The sequence below is a fragment of the Oncorhynchus gorbuscha genome, linkage group LG16 (assembly GCF_021184085.1).
Source record: "Oncorhynchus gorbuscha isolate QuinsamMale2020 ecotype Even-year linkage group LG16, OgorEven_v1.0, whole genome shotgun sequence".
Classification (NCBI taxonomy): domain Eukaryota; kingdom Metazoa; phylum Chordata; class Actinopteri; order Salmoniformes; family Salmonidae; genus Oncorhynchus; species Oncorhynchus gorbuscha.
The window spans coordinates 25,736,951-25,748,583 of NC_060188.1; the positions used below are offsets into that span (position 1 = coordinate 25,736,951).

General features: G+C 44.9%; 1 pseudogene; it reads left to right on the forward strand.

The window, feature by feature from the left end:
• The first annotated feature begins 292 nt into the window (after positions 1 to 292).
• Positions 293 to 11,633, forward strand: part of LOC123999718 — a 285,463-nt pseudogene continuing 274,122 nt past the window's right edge.

An 11,633-nucleotide genomic window follows, 5' to 3' on the forward strand; every position in this document is an offset into this window, starting at 1 on the left:
CATGATTTTTTAAATGAGGTGTTCGACGAACAGGTGTCCACATACGTTTGGTCATGTAGTGTATATGAATATAATTTCGACCTTCTTTCCTGTCTTTCAATATAATATATTCGATGACAATGTGATAAATAACATAAATCAAATTGTATAGGCGCGGCCGTGATAGCGTTGAAGACCCTTTGAGTGCGCATTCGTGTGTAGAGTGGCTGCGCGCTATGACACCCGTGACTCCAGAGCGCGAGCTGGGCTTTCGGCTTTAACAGTCAGTCTTGTCACACAACGTTTCGAACGATGTTGGGTACGGACGACCACGGGGACAATCTGAAACGGAACGGGACAGGTAGGCAGAAATACAATATATACAGTGTAGCGTTTGTTTTTACATATTGACGTATTGCTGTTTACTATTCAAAGTTTGTGGCCCCCATGTGACAGTTCATCACACACAATTATCACTCTACCGGTAGCGCGTGTACAGTAGCCTATTTTCCATTGTTAATGGAATGATTAGCTATAAAGTTATTCTGAGATGGCCAAATTATACACTTTAAACGAGGCAGATGCATGTATAGACCTAGCAATTTTGATTTACAGTGAATGGACAAACGACCGATTGTGAGATTTGTTTATGTCTGACTTGGCAATTTGTTGTTACGGGCAGACCAGACTTTTTTAAATATGCATGTAATATTCATTTAGATTTGATTGTTAATCAAAACACCTTTAGTAGTTTTATATGATTACAGCTTCGAGGTAATGTATTGCCTGTAACTTTCGAAGCAAATGTTTTAGGTAATTGATACACTTTTGTGCTTTGAGGCTATTAATTGAGCGCACGTTGATCGTTTGAATTGCACATTAGGCGATCTGAATGGGCTTATTTGTTCATACTTCCTCCCTCCCTCACTGAATAAAATATGATATTGCTCGACCGTTCATCGTCCATCCTGTCACGCAGCCGGGCTGGGTGTTTCCGCATGGCATGTGGTGAGCCGGTGCTTGTGATTCTCAATGGCCAGATACGGGCAGGCATTCCCTCAATAGAAAACTGTAACCATGGAACTGTAGTAGACTATTTAACCCACCCGAATTACAAAGCCATTTCTCAAGTGAATGATGTGGTCCAATAACGTATAATCTGGCAAAACATCAGTTTATTTATATCGTTACACCTGGATAAGGGCTTTCGATAAATGTAGGTCCTAGAATTGAATGAATTAATCACGTGCTGTAAGAAAGCAGTCGCTGATCATTCTGAAGAAGGGCAAACTTTATCAGACAAAGATCTGAAACTTCAAGCGGTATTCTCCACACACAGGCCTGGGCATTGCGTACTCCACAGCTATCACCCACTGGGACCCATGACAGATGTTAGTCTGCTATACTTTACATTTATGTCAGTGGGCAACGGTTTCAGTTTAAATGCCAGTTTAAATCTCAGTTGACCTCTACTTATGACATTGGAATTGGACACTTGCATTGTTTAATTCAGTCAAATGATAATAATAATAATAATATTAATAATATATTTAATTTATTTAGGGATGTTCATTATAAAGATCACCCTAAAGATGCTAAAAAGTAGGCATTGGGCTGGACAATGGTCTTCAACAGAGGCTGGAGCATCTAGGTCACATGATGATGATAATAATGATGATCATTCACAGAAACACCTTTCATTTCAAACATTGATCTAGGCTATTATCACATAGTCCAAACAGCAGTCAATCTTTGATCTAGGCTATTATCACATAGTCCAAACAGCAGTCAATCTTTGATCTAGGCTATTATCACATAGTCCAAACAGCAGTCAATCTTTGATCTAGGCTATTATAACATAGTCCAAACAGCAGTCAAACATTGATCTAGGCTATTATAACATAGTCCAAACAGCAGTCAAACATTGATCTAGGCTATTATAACATAGTCCAAACAGCAGTCAAACATTGATCTAGGCTATTATAACATAGTCCAAACAGCAGTCAAACATTGATCTAGGCTATTATCACATAGTCCAAACAGCAGTCAATCTTTGATCTAGGCTATTATAACATAGTCCAAACAGCAGTCAAACATTGATCTAGGCTATTATAACATAGTCCAAACAGCAGTCAAACATTGATCTAGGCTATTATCACATAGTCCAAACAGCAGTCAAACATTGATCTAGGCTATTATAACATAGTCCAAACAGCAGTCAAACATTGATCTAGGCTATTATAACATAGTCCAAACAGCAGTCAATCTTTGATCTAGGCTATTATAACATAGTCCAAACAGCAGTCAAACATTGATCTAGGCTATTATAACATAGTCCAAACAGCAGTCAAACATTGATCTAGGCTATTATAACATAGTCCAAACAGCAGTCAAACATTGATCTAGGCTATTATAACATAGTCCAAACAGCAGTCAAACATTGATCTAGGCTATTATAACATAGTCCAAACAGCAGTCAAACATTGATCTAGGCTATTATAACATAGTCCAAACAGCAGTCAAACATTGATCTAGGCTATTATAACATAGTCCAAACAGCAGTCAAACATTGATCTAGGCTATTATAACATAGTCCAAACAGCAGTCAAACATTGATCTAGGCTATTATAACATAGTCCAAACAGCAGTCAAACATTGATCTAGGCTATTATAACATAGTCCAAACAGCAGTCAAACATTGATCTAGGCTATTATAACATAGTCCAAACAGCAGTCAAACATTGATCTAGGCTATTATAACATAGTCCAAACAGCAGTCAAACATTGATCTAGGCTATTATAACAGAGTCCAAACAGCAGTCAAACATTGATCTAGGCTATTATAACATAGTCCAAACAGCAGTCAAACATTGATCTAGGCTATTATAACATAGTCCAAACAGCAGTCAAACATTGATCTAGGCTATTATAACATAGTCCAAACAGCAGTCAAACATTGATCTAGGCTATTATAACATAGTCCAAACAGCAGTCAAACATCCATGTCCCCCTGTGAGGCCTGACTGACATGAGAAACAAGTTCAGTAGTCCCAGGGGGGCTTCTGGGAGAGTGTCAGTTGTTGGCTTGATGTAGTCTCTAATTCGTGTTTATTGTGCTGTTGGCACTCTACTCACTATAACAAGCTGTGTTGAGGGGAACGCAGATAAATCAAGGCAAATATCAACATGTTCAGTCAGGGAAGGTGAAATATGGCTGCTGCGGTTAGGAGAGCATTTATGGACACCACCTTAAGGCCCTCTACTCCTGCTGAATGCCTATGGATGAATAATATGGGGGCCCGTGTTATTGTTGCTGTGACAGACTACGTACACACTCTGTTAGTGTCACTTGTGTTATTGTTGCTGTGACAGACTACGTACACACTCTGTTAGTGTCACTTGTGTTATTGTTGCTGTGACAGACTACGTACACACTCTGTTAGTGTCACTTGTGTTATTGTTGCTTTGACAGACTACGTACACACTCTGTTAGTGTCACTTGTGTTATTGTTGCTGTGACAGACTACGTACACACTCTGTTAGTGTCACTTGTGTTATTGTTGCTGTGACAGACTACGTACACACTCTGTTAGTGTCACTTGTATTATTGTTGCTGTGACAGACTACGTACACACTCTGTTAGTGTCACTTGTGTTATTGTTGCTGTGACAGACTACGTACACACTCTGTTAGTGTCACTTGTGTTATTGTTGCTGTGACAGACTACGTACACACTCTGTTAGTGTCACTTGTGTTATTGTTGCTGTGACAGACTACGTACACACTCTGTTAGTGTCACTTGTGTTATTGTTGCTGTGACAGACTACGTACACACTCTGTTAGTGTCACTTGTGTTATTGTTGCTGTGACAGACTACGTACACACTCTGTTAGTGTCACTTGTGTTATTGTTGCTGTGACAGACTACGTTACACACTCTGTTAGTGTCACTTGTGTTATTGTTGCTTTGACAGACTACGTACACACTCTGTTAGTGTCACTTGTGTTATTCTTGCTGTGACAGACTACGTTACACACTCTGTTAGTGTCACTTGTGTTATTGTTGCTTTGACAGACTACGTACACACTCTGTTAGTGTCACTTGTGTTATTGTTGCTGTGACAGACTACGTTACACACTCTGTTAGTGTCACTTGTGTTATTGTTGCTTTGACAGACTACGTACACACTCTGTTAGTGTCACTTGTGTTATTGTTGCTGTGACAGACTACGTACACACTCTGTTAGCGTCACTTGTGTTATTGTTGCTGTGACAGACTACGTACACACTCTGTTAGTGTCACTTGTGTTATTGTTGCTGTGACAGACTACGTACACACTCTGTTAGTGTCACTTGTGTTATTGTTGCTGTGACAGACTACGTTACACACTCTGTTAGTGTCACTTGTGTTATTGTTGCTGTGACAGACTACGTTACACACTCTGTTAGTGACACTTGTGTTATTGTTGCTTTGACAGACTACGTTACACACTCTGTTAGTGTCACTTGTGTTATTGTTACTGTGACAGACTACGTACACACTCTGTTAGTGTCACTTGTGTTATTGTTACTGTGACAGACTACGTACACACTCTGTTAGTGTCACTTGTGTTTTGTCGCAGTTGTTCCAAAGATGTTTATTTTCGTTATGAAGGAGGAGTTGTCTTTTTCTGTCTTTGGTGAGAGTTGGTGACGTACTATGAAGTGTGTGTGCCTGTGTGTGTGCCTGTGTGTGTGCCTGTGTGTGTGCCTGTGTGTGTGTGCCTGTGTGTGTGTACATGTGTGTGTAGCTGTGTGTTGCACATGCTGTGGTGCCTGCTTTGTTTGCACTGTATGTTGACAGGGATCATTTAAGTAATGCTGTGCCAAGAGACATATGTCCATGTTGTTTGTGCTCAGAGATGACTCTGCCGTAAACAGTCACTTAGGTGTCCAGAGTGTCTCTGTACTGTACTATAGCAGGCAACAGGTACAACACCACTGTCCCATCTCTAGCTTGAATGGCCACGGTGGGGGTTAGATCTCTGCTACACTGAAGTAGAGCAACCAGTCCTATGTTATCAGAGGACCAATCCACCCTCTCTCTCTCTCTCTCTCTCTCTCTCTCTCTCTCTCTCTCTCTCTCTCTCTCTCTCTCTCTCTCTCTCTCTCTCTCTCTCTCTCTCTCTCTCTCTCTCTCTCTCTCTCTCTCTCTCTCTCTCTTTCTCTCTCTCTCTCCCCCTCTCCCCCTCTCTCTCAAGTCCATTGTGGGGCCATTGTGCTTGGGTAAAAAATATTTTTGAGACAGTTTACTCACTATTGCTCTTCTGTATACAGTCAATAGAAACCATTCACTTACTGAGCAAAGACAACGATGCACACAACTGTCCAGGCAAGAAAAATGTGTGCAATTTAAACATTTAAAGAAAAGGGAGAAGTATATTTGGACTGGTGGAAATGACAGTTTATGGACAGAGAGAGAAAAATGGAGAGGGTGAGCAAGAGAGAGGCAGAGAGGGTGAGCAAGAGAGAGGCAGAGAGGGTGAGCAAGAGAGAGGCAGAGAGGGAGAGCAAGAGAGAGGCAGAGAGGGAGAGCAAGAGATATGGAGAGCAAGAGAGAGGGAGAGGGAGAGCAAGAGAGAGGGAGAGCAAAAGAAAGAGAGAGAGCAAGAGAAAGAGAGAGAGCGAGGGCTGCATCTGCAGACAAAGAACAAGTCCCCATACACATCTTGATGAAGGTAAGACTAAATTGTTTGTGACACAGCGCGTGGTTTACAGTGTGGAACAGTGACACTCTCATTATGCCTATAAAGTGGATGCTACAGCAGCAGTGGTCTGGTCTCTCTGCTGGTAGCTGAGCTGGTAGCTGGGCTGGTAGCTGGGCTGGTAGCTGGGCTGGTAGCTGAGCTGGTAGCTGGGCTGGTAGCTGGGCTGGTAGCTGAGCTGGTAGCTGGGCTGGTAGCTGAGCTGGTAGCTGGGCTGGTAGCTGGGCTGGTAGCTGAGCTGGTAGCTGAGCTGGTAGCTGGGCTGGTAGCTGGGCTGGTAGCTGGGCTGGTAGCTGAGCTGGTAGCTGGGCTGGTAGCTGGGCTGGTAGCTGAGCTGGTAGCTGGGCTGGTAGGTGGGCTGGTAGCTGGGCTGGTAGCTGAGCTGGTAGCTGGGCTGGTAGCTGAGCTGATAGCTGAGCTGGTAGCTGAGCTGATAGCTGAGCTGATAGCTGGGCTGGTAGCTGAGCTGATAGCTGAGCTGGTAGCTGGGCTGGTAGCTGAGCTGATAGCTGAGCTGGTAGCTGGGCTGGTAGCTGAGCTGATAGCTGGGCTGGTAGCTGAGCTGGTAGCTGGGCTGGTAGCTGAGCTGATAGCTGAGCTGGTAGCTGGGCTGGTAGCTGAGCTGATAGCTGAGCTGGTAGCTGAGCTGGTAGCTGGGCTGGTAGCTGAGCTGGTAGCTGAGCTGGTAGCTGAGCTGATAGCTGAGCTGGTAGCTGAGCTGGTAGCTGAGCTGGTAGCTGAGCTGATAGCTGAGCTGATAGCTGGGCTGGTAACTGAGCTGATAGCTGAGCTGGTAGCTGGGCTGGTAGCTGGGCTGGTAGCTGAGCTGGTAGCTGAGCTGGTAGCTGAGCTGATAGCTGGGCTGGTAACTGAGCTGATAGCTGAGCTGGTAGCTGAGCTGGTAGCTGGGCTGGTAGCTGAGCTGGTAGCTGAGCTGGTAGCTGAGCTGATAGCTGGGCTGGTAACTGAGCTGATAGCTGAGCTGGTAGCTGAGCTGACAGCTGGGCTGGTCCCACTGACAAGTCCACTGTAGAGTATGTATGCATGTGGGTATTTATAGGTATGAATATGCATCCATATGTATGAATATGTATTTATATGTTTGAATATGTATGCATTCTGGGGGGATACTGCACCTTTTCTTTTTATATTCAGTTTACAGTTTTCACTGTAAATAACAGTGAATTTGTTAAAGATTAAATCACACACACACACACACACACACACACACACACACACACACACACACACACACACACACACACACACACACACACACACACACACACACACACACACACACACACACACACACACACACACACACACACACACACACACACACACACACACACACACACACACACACACACACACAGTGAGCTGCTGCTGTGTGGGAGGTGCAGGTGTCTTGAAGTCAGGAAGTACTCTCGCTCTTTTCTGCATAGATTTTTTTCAACAGTTTAGTGTTTTCTCTGTACTACATTGTTTTAGATTTGAGGATATTTAAAGTTCAGATGGCTTTTTTTATATTTATTTTTTTACCCACTTTTCTCCCCAATTTTGTGGTATACAATTGTTAGTAGTTAGTAGTCTCGTCTCATCGCTACAACTCCCGTACAGGCTTGGGAGAGATGAAGGTTGAAAGTCATGCGTCCTCCGATACACAACCCAACCAAGCCGCACTGCTTCTTAACACAGCGCGCATTCAACCCGGAAGCCAACCGCACCAATGTGTCAGAGGACACACCGTGCACCTGGCGACCTTGGTTAGCCTGCACTGCGCCCGGCCCGCCACAGGAGCCACTAGTGCGCGATGAAACCCTCCCTAACCAGGATGACGCTAGGCCAATTGTGCGTCGCCCCACTGACCTCCCGGTCGCGGCCAGCTGCAACAGAGCCTGGGCGCAAACTCAGAGTCTCTGGTGGCACAGCTAGCGCTGCGATGCAGTGCCTTAGACCACTGCGCCACTCGGAAGGCAAACGATGGCTTTTTGACAGGAGCCCGAACCACAATCCCAATTCTCATAAAACTCTTCTACTTGTTGTTCTTTCTCTCTTTGTCAACAACATCTATCTACATGTACCTTTCTTTTGTTGTTTTACAATACTACTTTCCCATTTTTACAGTTAAGTGTGAATTGTAGGGTGTATTCAATCCATATTACTCAATTAAATGGTAATAAACATAACAACTTGACCTACAGAGTAGGCAACCCTTATACCAGTCATGCTAGGACTCATCATCCATACTTTCTTTCATCAATGTAAACAGTGCTCTATCACTGTCTCGACATATCCCCTCTCTGTGTCTCTCCCTCCCATGGTGTTGTGCCACCCCATTCTGACATCTCTGTCTGCCATCTTGAGTAGACCTGTTCTCCAGACAGATGTCCTTCTCTTTTCCCCCATTGTGCTGGGACCTCCTGTTGTGTGTTCCTCTATGATGTTCTCCATGTCATCTCCTGCTGAGCCAAAGTGATGGGGGAGTGGGCACATCAGTTAGCTTGCTTTTTTCTGTGTGTGTGTGTGTGTGTGTGTGTGTGTGTGTGTGTGTGTGTGTGCGTGTGCGTGTGCGTGTGCGTGTGCGTGTGCGTGTGCGTGTGCGTGTGTGTGTGTGTGTGTGTGTGTGTGTGTGTGTGTGTGTGTGTGTGTGTGTGTGTGTGTGTGTGTGTGTGTGTGTGTGTGTGTGAGAGAGAGAGAGAGAGAGCATATACACACACGCGCGTGCAGGTGTTTGTGATTTTAAGAACTTCCTGTGGGTCTGATGTCCTTCATTTCAGGCTACGTTGGATCACAGCGACCTTCAGTGTGATTCTGTGAAAAGTTTTGTACCCTCCCTGCTAGCTGCTTCTTCTCCTGCCAGCACAAACACAGTTAAATCCCTATTAGCCAGGGGATGCTGGATAACAGCAGGAGGTATGTCAGTGTCCTGTCTGTCTGTCTTTCTGTCTGTCTTGGACTCAGTGACACCGTCATAGTATAATTTACCTGGTGATCAAACACAATTCAAATCAGATGCCTTGTTACACGAAGCAGGAGGCTCAAAGCAAAACCATAGCATTTAGAGGAGGGGGGGATGTGAAACCCCTCATCATTCCTGAGCCATTGTTGCAGATGAGCAGAGTCAGTGGAGTGGAGGCTTGGAGCCCAGCTGAGCCAGGCTGGGTGACAGGTGAACTCAAAAGGGCAAATATCTATAAACAGGCGTGAACATCCCCCCTCCGGCCGCTCTCCGCTCGCCTAACTCAGACAGATGGAGAGGTCACTCCAGCCCTCGCTGCCACCCTGATCACACTGTACTGTACGACTAGTGGCAGAGGACGGGTGTGTGTAGGGGGGCTCCAGGGAGGCTGGTGGGGGGGGACAGCTGCATGAAGCCTGCCTCAGGGCAAGCAGGCTGCCCTTTCCTGGAGAAAGCCACCCTCCGCCTGGCTGAATGGCATGCCCGGCCGGCAGAGCTCATGGCTGGGACCGACTCCGCAGAAGACTGCCTAGCTCCGCAGTTGGGTGCTGAAGGGTTGGCGCTGTCGGAGGGCTAAGGTTTCGCTATGCCCTCCCTCGTATGTGCACTCTGGGCAGAGGGTATAGAGTGTTACTGCTACTAACACATTAACCTCTCTGTCCCCAGTCACTCTCCCTACCCCCTTCTGTACTGCCTCCTACCCACCAAGCTCTACCAGGAAGTGAACAGGCCAGTAGAAAGGAGCCTCGTGGTACCCTCTAAGTCAGAGGAGGGAGACAATGTCAGAGGGTAAGCTCCCGTTAAACAGCAGATTGAACCTGTGTGTGGAGCTTTATCTGATCCTGTATTTTGATCCTGGCCCAGGGGTTTTGATTCCTCGTTACAGGATAATTATCCCAATTAACACAGAGTGCCAGACCCCTACCTCACTACCTCAGAGCCGTGATCATCACACACGGACACACATACACTCTCACACCTCCGTAATGACCCTCACACACACTGGGCCCAGTGTTAGACATCCACATACACACAGTGGCCTGTCTATGTGCCATGGCAGTTGGCGGGTCGTGGTGCTCGTGAGCTGAACAGAGAGTCAGTGTGTGAGGCCAGGTAGGCAGGCAGACGCCCCTCCCCTCCCAATAGGAGCACTAAATAGCCTGGTTGTTTTGAGGCCCCGTCACTATTCAACAGGAAGGGTGGAGACCCTGTCTAAACTGATTCTATCACATGTTCCATATAAAAGACTGCCTGCATGCATATTCATGTCCAGGTGTGTATGTATGAACACGATTGTGAATTTTGATTAGAGACTAATACTTCGTGATTGGTTGATTACAGTCGAGCTCAGAGAGTCCATTGGTCACTTCTTCGTGATCCATAGCGGTTGTGGGTTTGTGAAGGGTTTGTGTTTTAAACTGACTACAATGTGTTTGGTTGACAACGTGGCTCTCGGAGAAATAGAGGATAAGGATAACAGAGGTGTATATGAAGGCTATGATTATGTTGTATGCATTTTTCCAACTGCAGTGAATCATTCAGAGCTCTTTTCAGCGAAGCTTTTATCTAAACCGAAGAGTGGTTTACCTCAGTCAGTGTACGGAGTGCATGTCCTATTGTACTGTGATCTCCACAGAGAGCACACTGAACCCACTCTTCGGCCTTTGTAAATGGCTTTTCTTGATGGGGCCGTGGCGGCACTTTTCATGTAGGTGGGTAAAGTGGCAAGTTTGTCATCTTGCGGGTTTTGACTTTGGATGATAATAATACGGTTAGAAATCATGTGTTATATGCCTTTCTCAAACCCAAGGACATTTTCTCCAACCTAAGTCACCCAATACAATTCTGAATAAAACACAGCACACGAAGTGAATATCCTGGAGAGAAAGGTACAGAATAATATGAAGAGCATGAAAAGCATTATATTGTAGCATTAAGAGAGAAACAAATGTCAACCGAGTTAGAAAATACAGGCAGGGATAGAGGAGATGAAAATGGAAGTTACCAGAACGTATTCCAGCCTAGAGAGAATTATAACCACACACACAAACAAATATACACACAGCTGCTCTTATGGCAGGATTCAAATACACACACACACACCACACACACACACAGACCAAAAAAACATTCGGGAAAGAATGAGATGAGATGAAATGCATTTCTGAGCGCATATATAGCGTATATATACCTGCATTTTACCATATGTGCATTAGATGAACAAAGTCTATGACCAAGTATGTGAATCGTTCCATAAGAGCAGCTGCTGTGTGTGTGTGTGTGTGTGTGTGTGTGTGTGTGTGTGTGTGTGTGTGTGTGTGTGTGTGTGTGTGTGTGTGTGTGTGTGTGTGTGTGTGTGTGTGTGTGTGTGTGTGTGTGTGTGTGTGTGTGTGTGTGTGTGTGTGTGTGTGTGTTTGGGAAACACCCTAGGGTAAAAACCTAAGTCATGTCGGGGTAAGAGATTGTGAGGAAGTTTCTTTAAAATGCTGGCGAGGATCCATCTGTCTCTTCACAACTCCAAGGGAGCAGTCCATCTGCATCGCCGTATGGTTGCCAAGGGTCCGTTATTAACGCAGAATTCAGCGTTTCTCACGCTGAAAAAAAATAGATAAAACGCGTAAGAAATATATTGCTACGTTTTGTAATGGCAGATCTAAAATGCTTCGGCATCAGACAAATTGTATGCTTCAGTTGCACTTTTCACGAACTGGGATTCTGTCCGCAGACAGACGCTCTGACTGATGTCTAGCTACTTTTCTCTGGTACTTTTCTCGGTGTTGTAACGGCGTTCTTCGTTTGTTGAAAGAGAGTCGGACCGAAATGCAGCGTGGTGGTTACTCATGTCTTTAATAAATGAATCGCGATACATGAACATAACTTATACAAATACAAAACAACAAACGGAACGTGAAACCTAATACAGCCTATTTAATTTGTATTTTTATA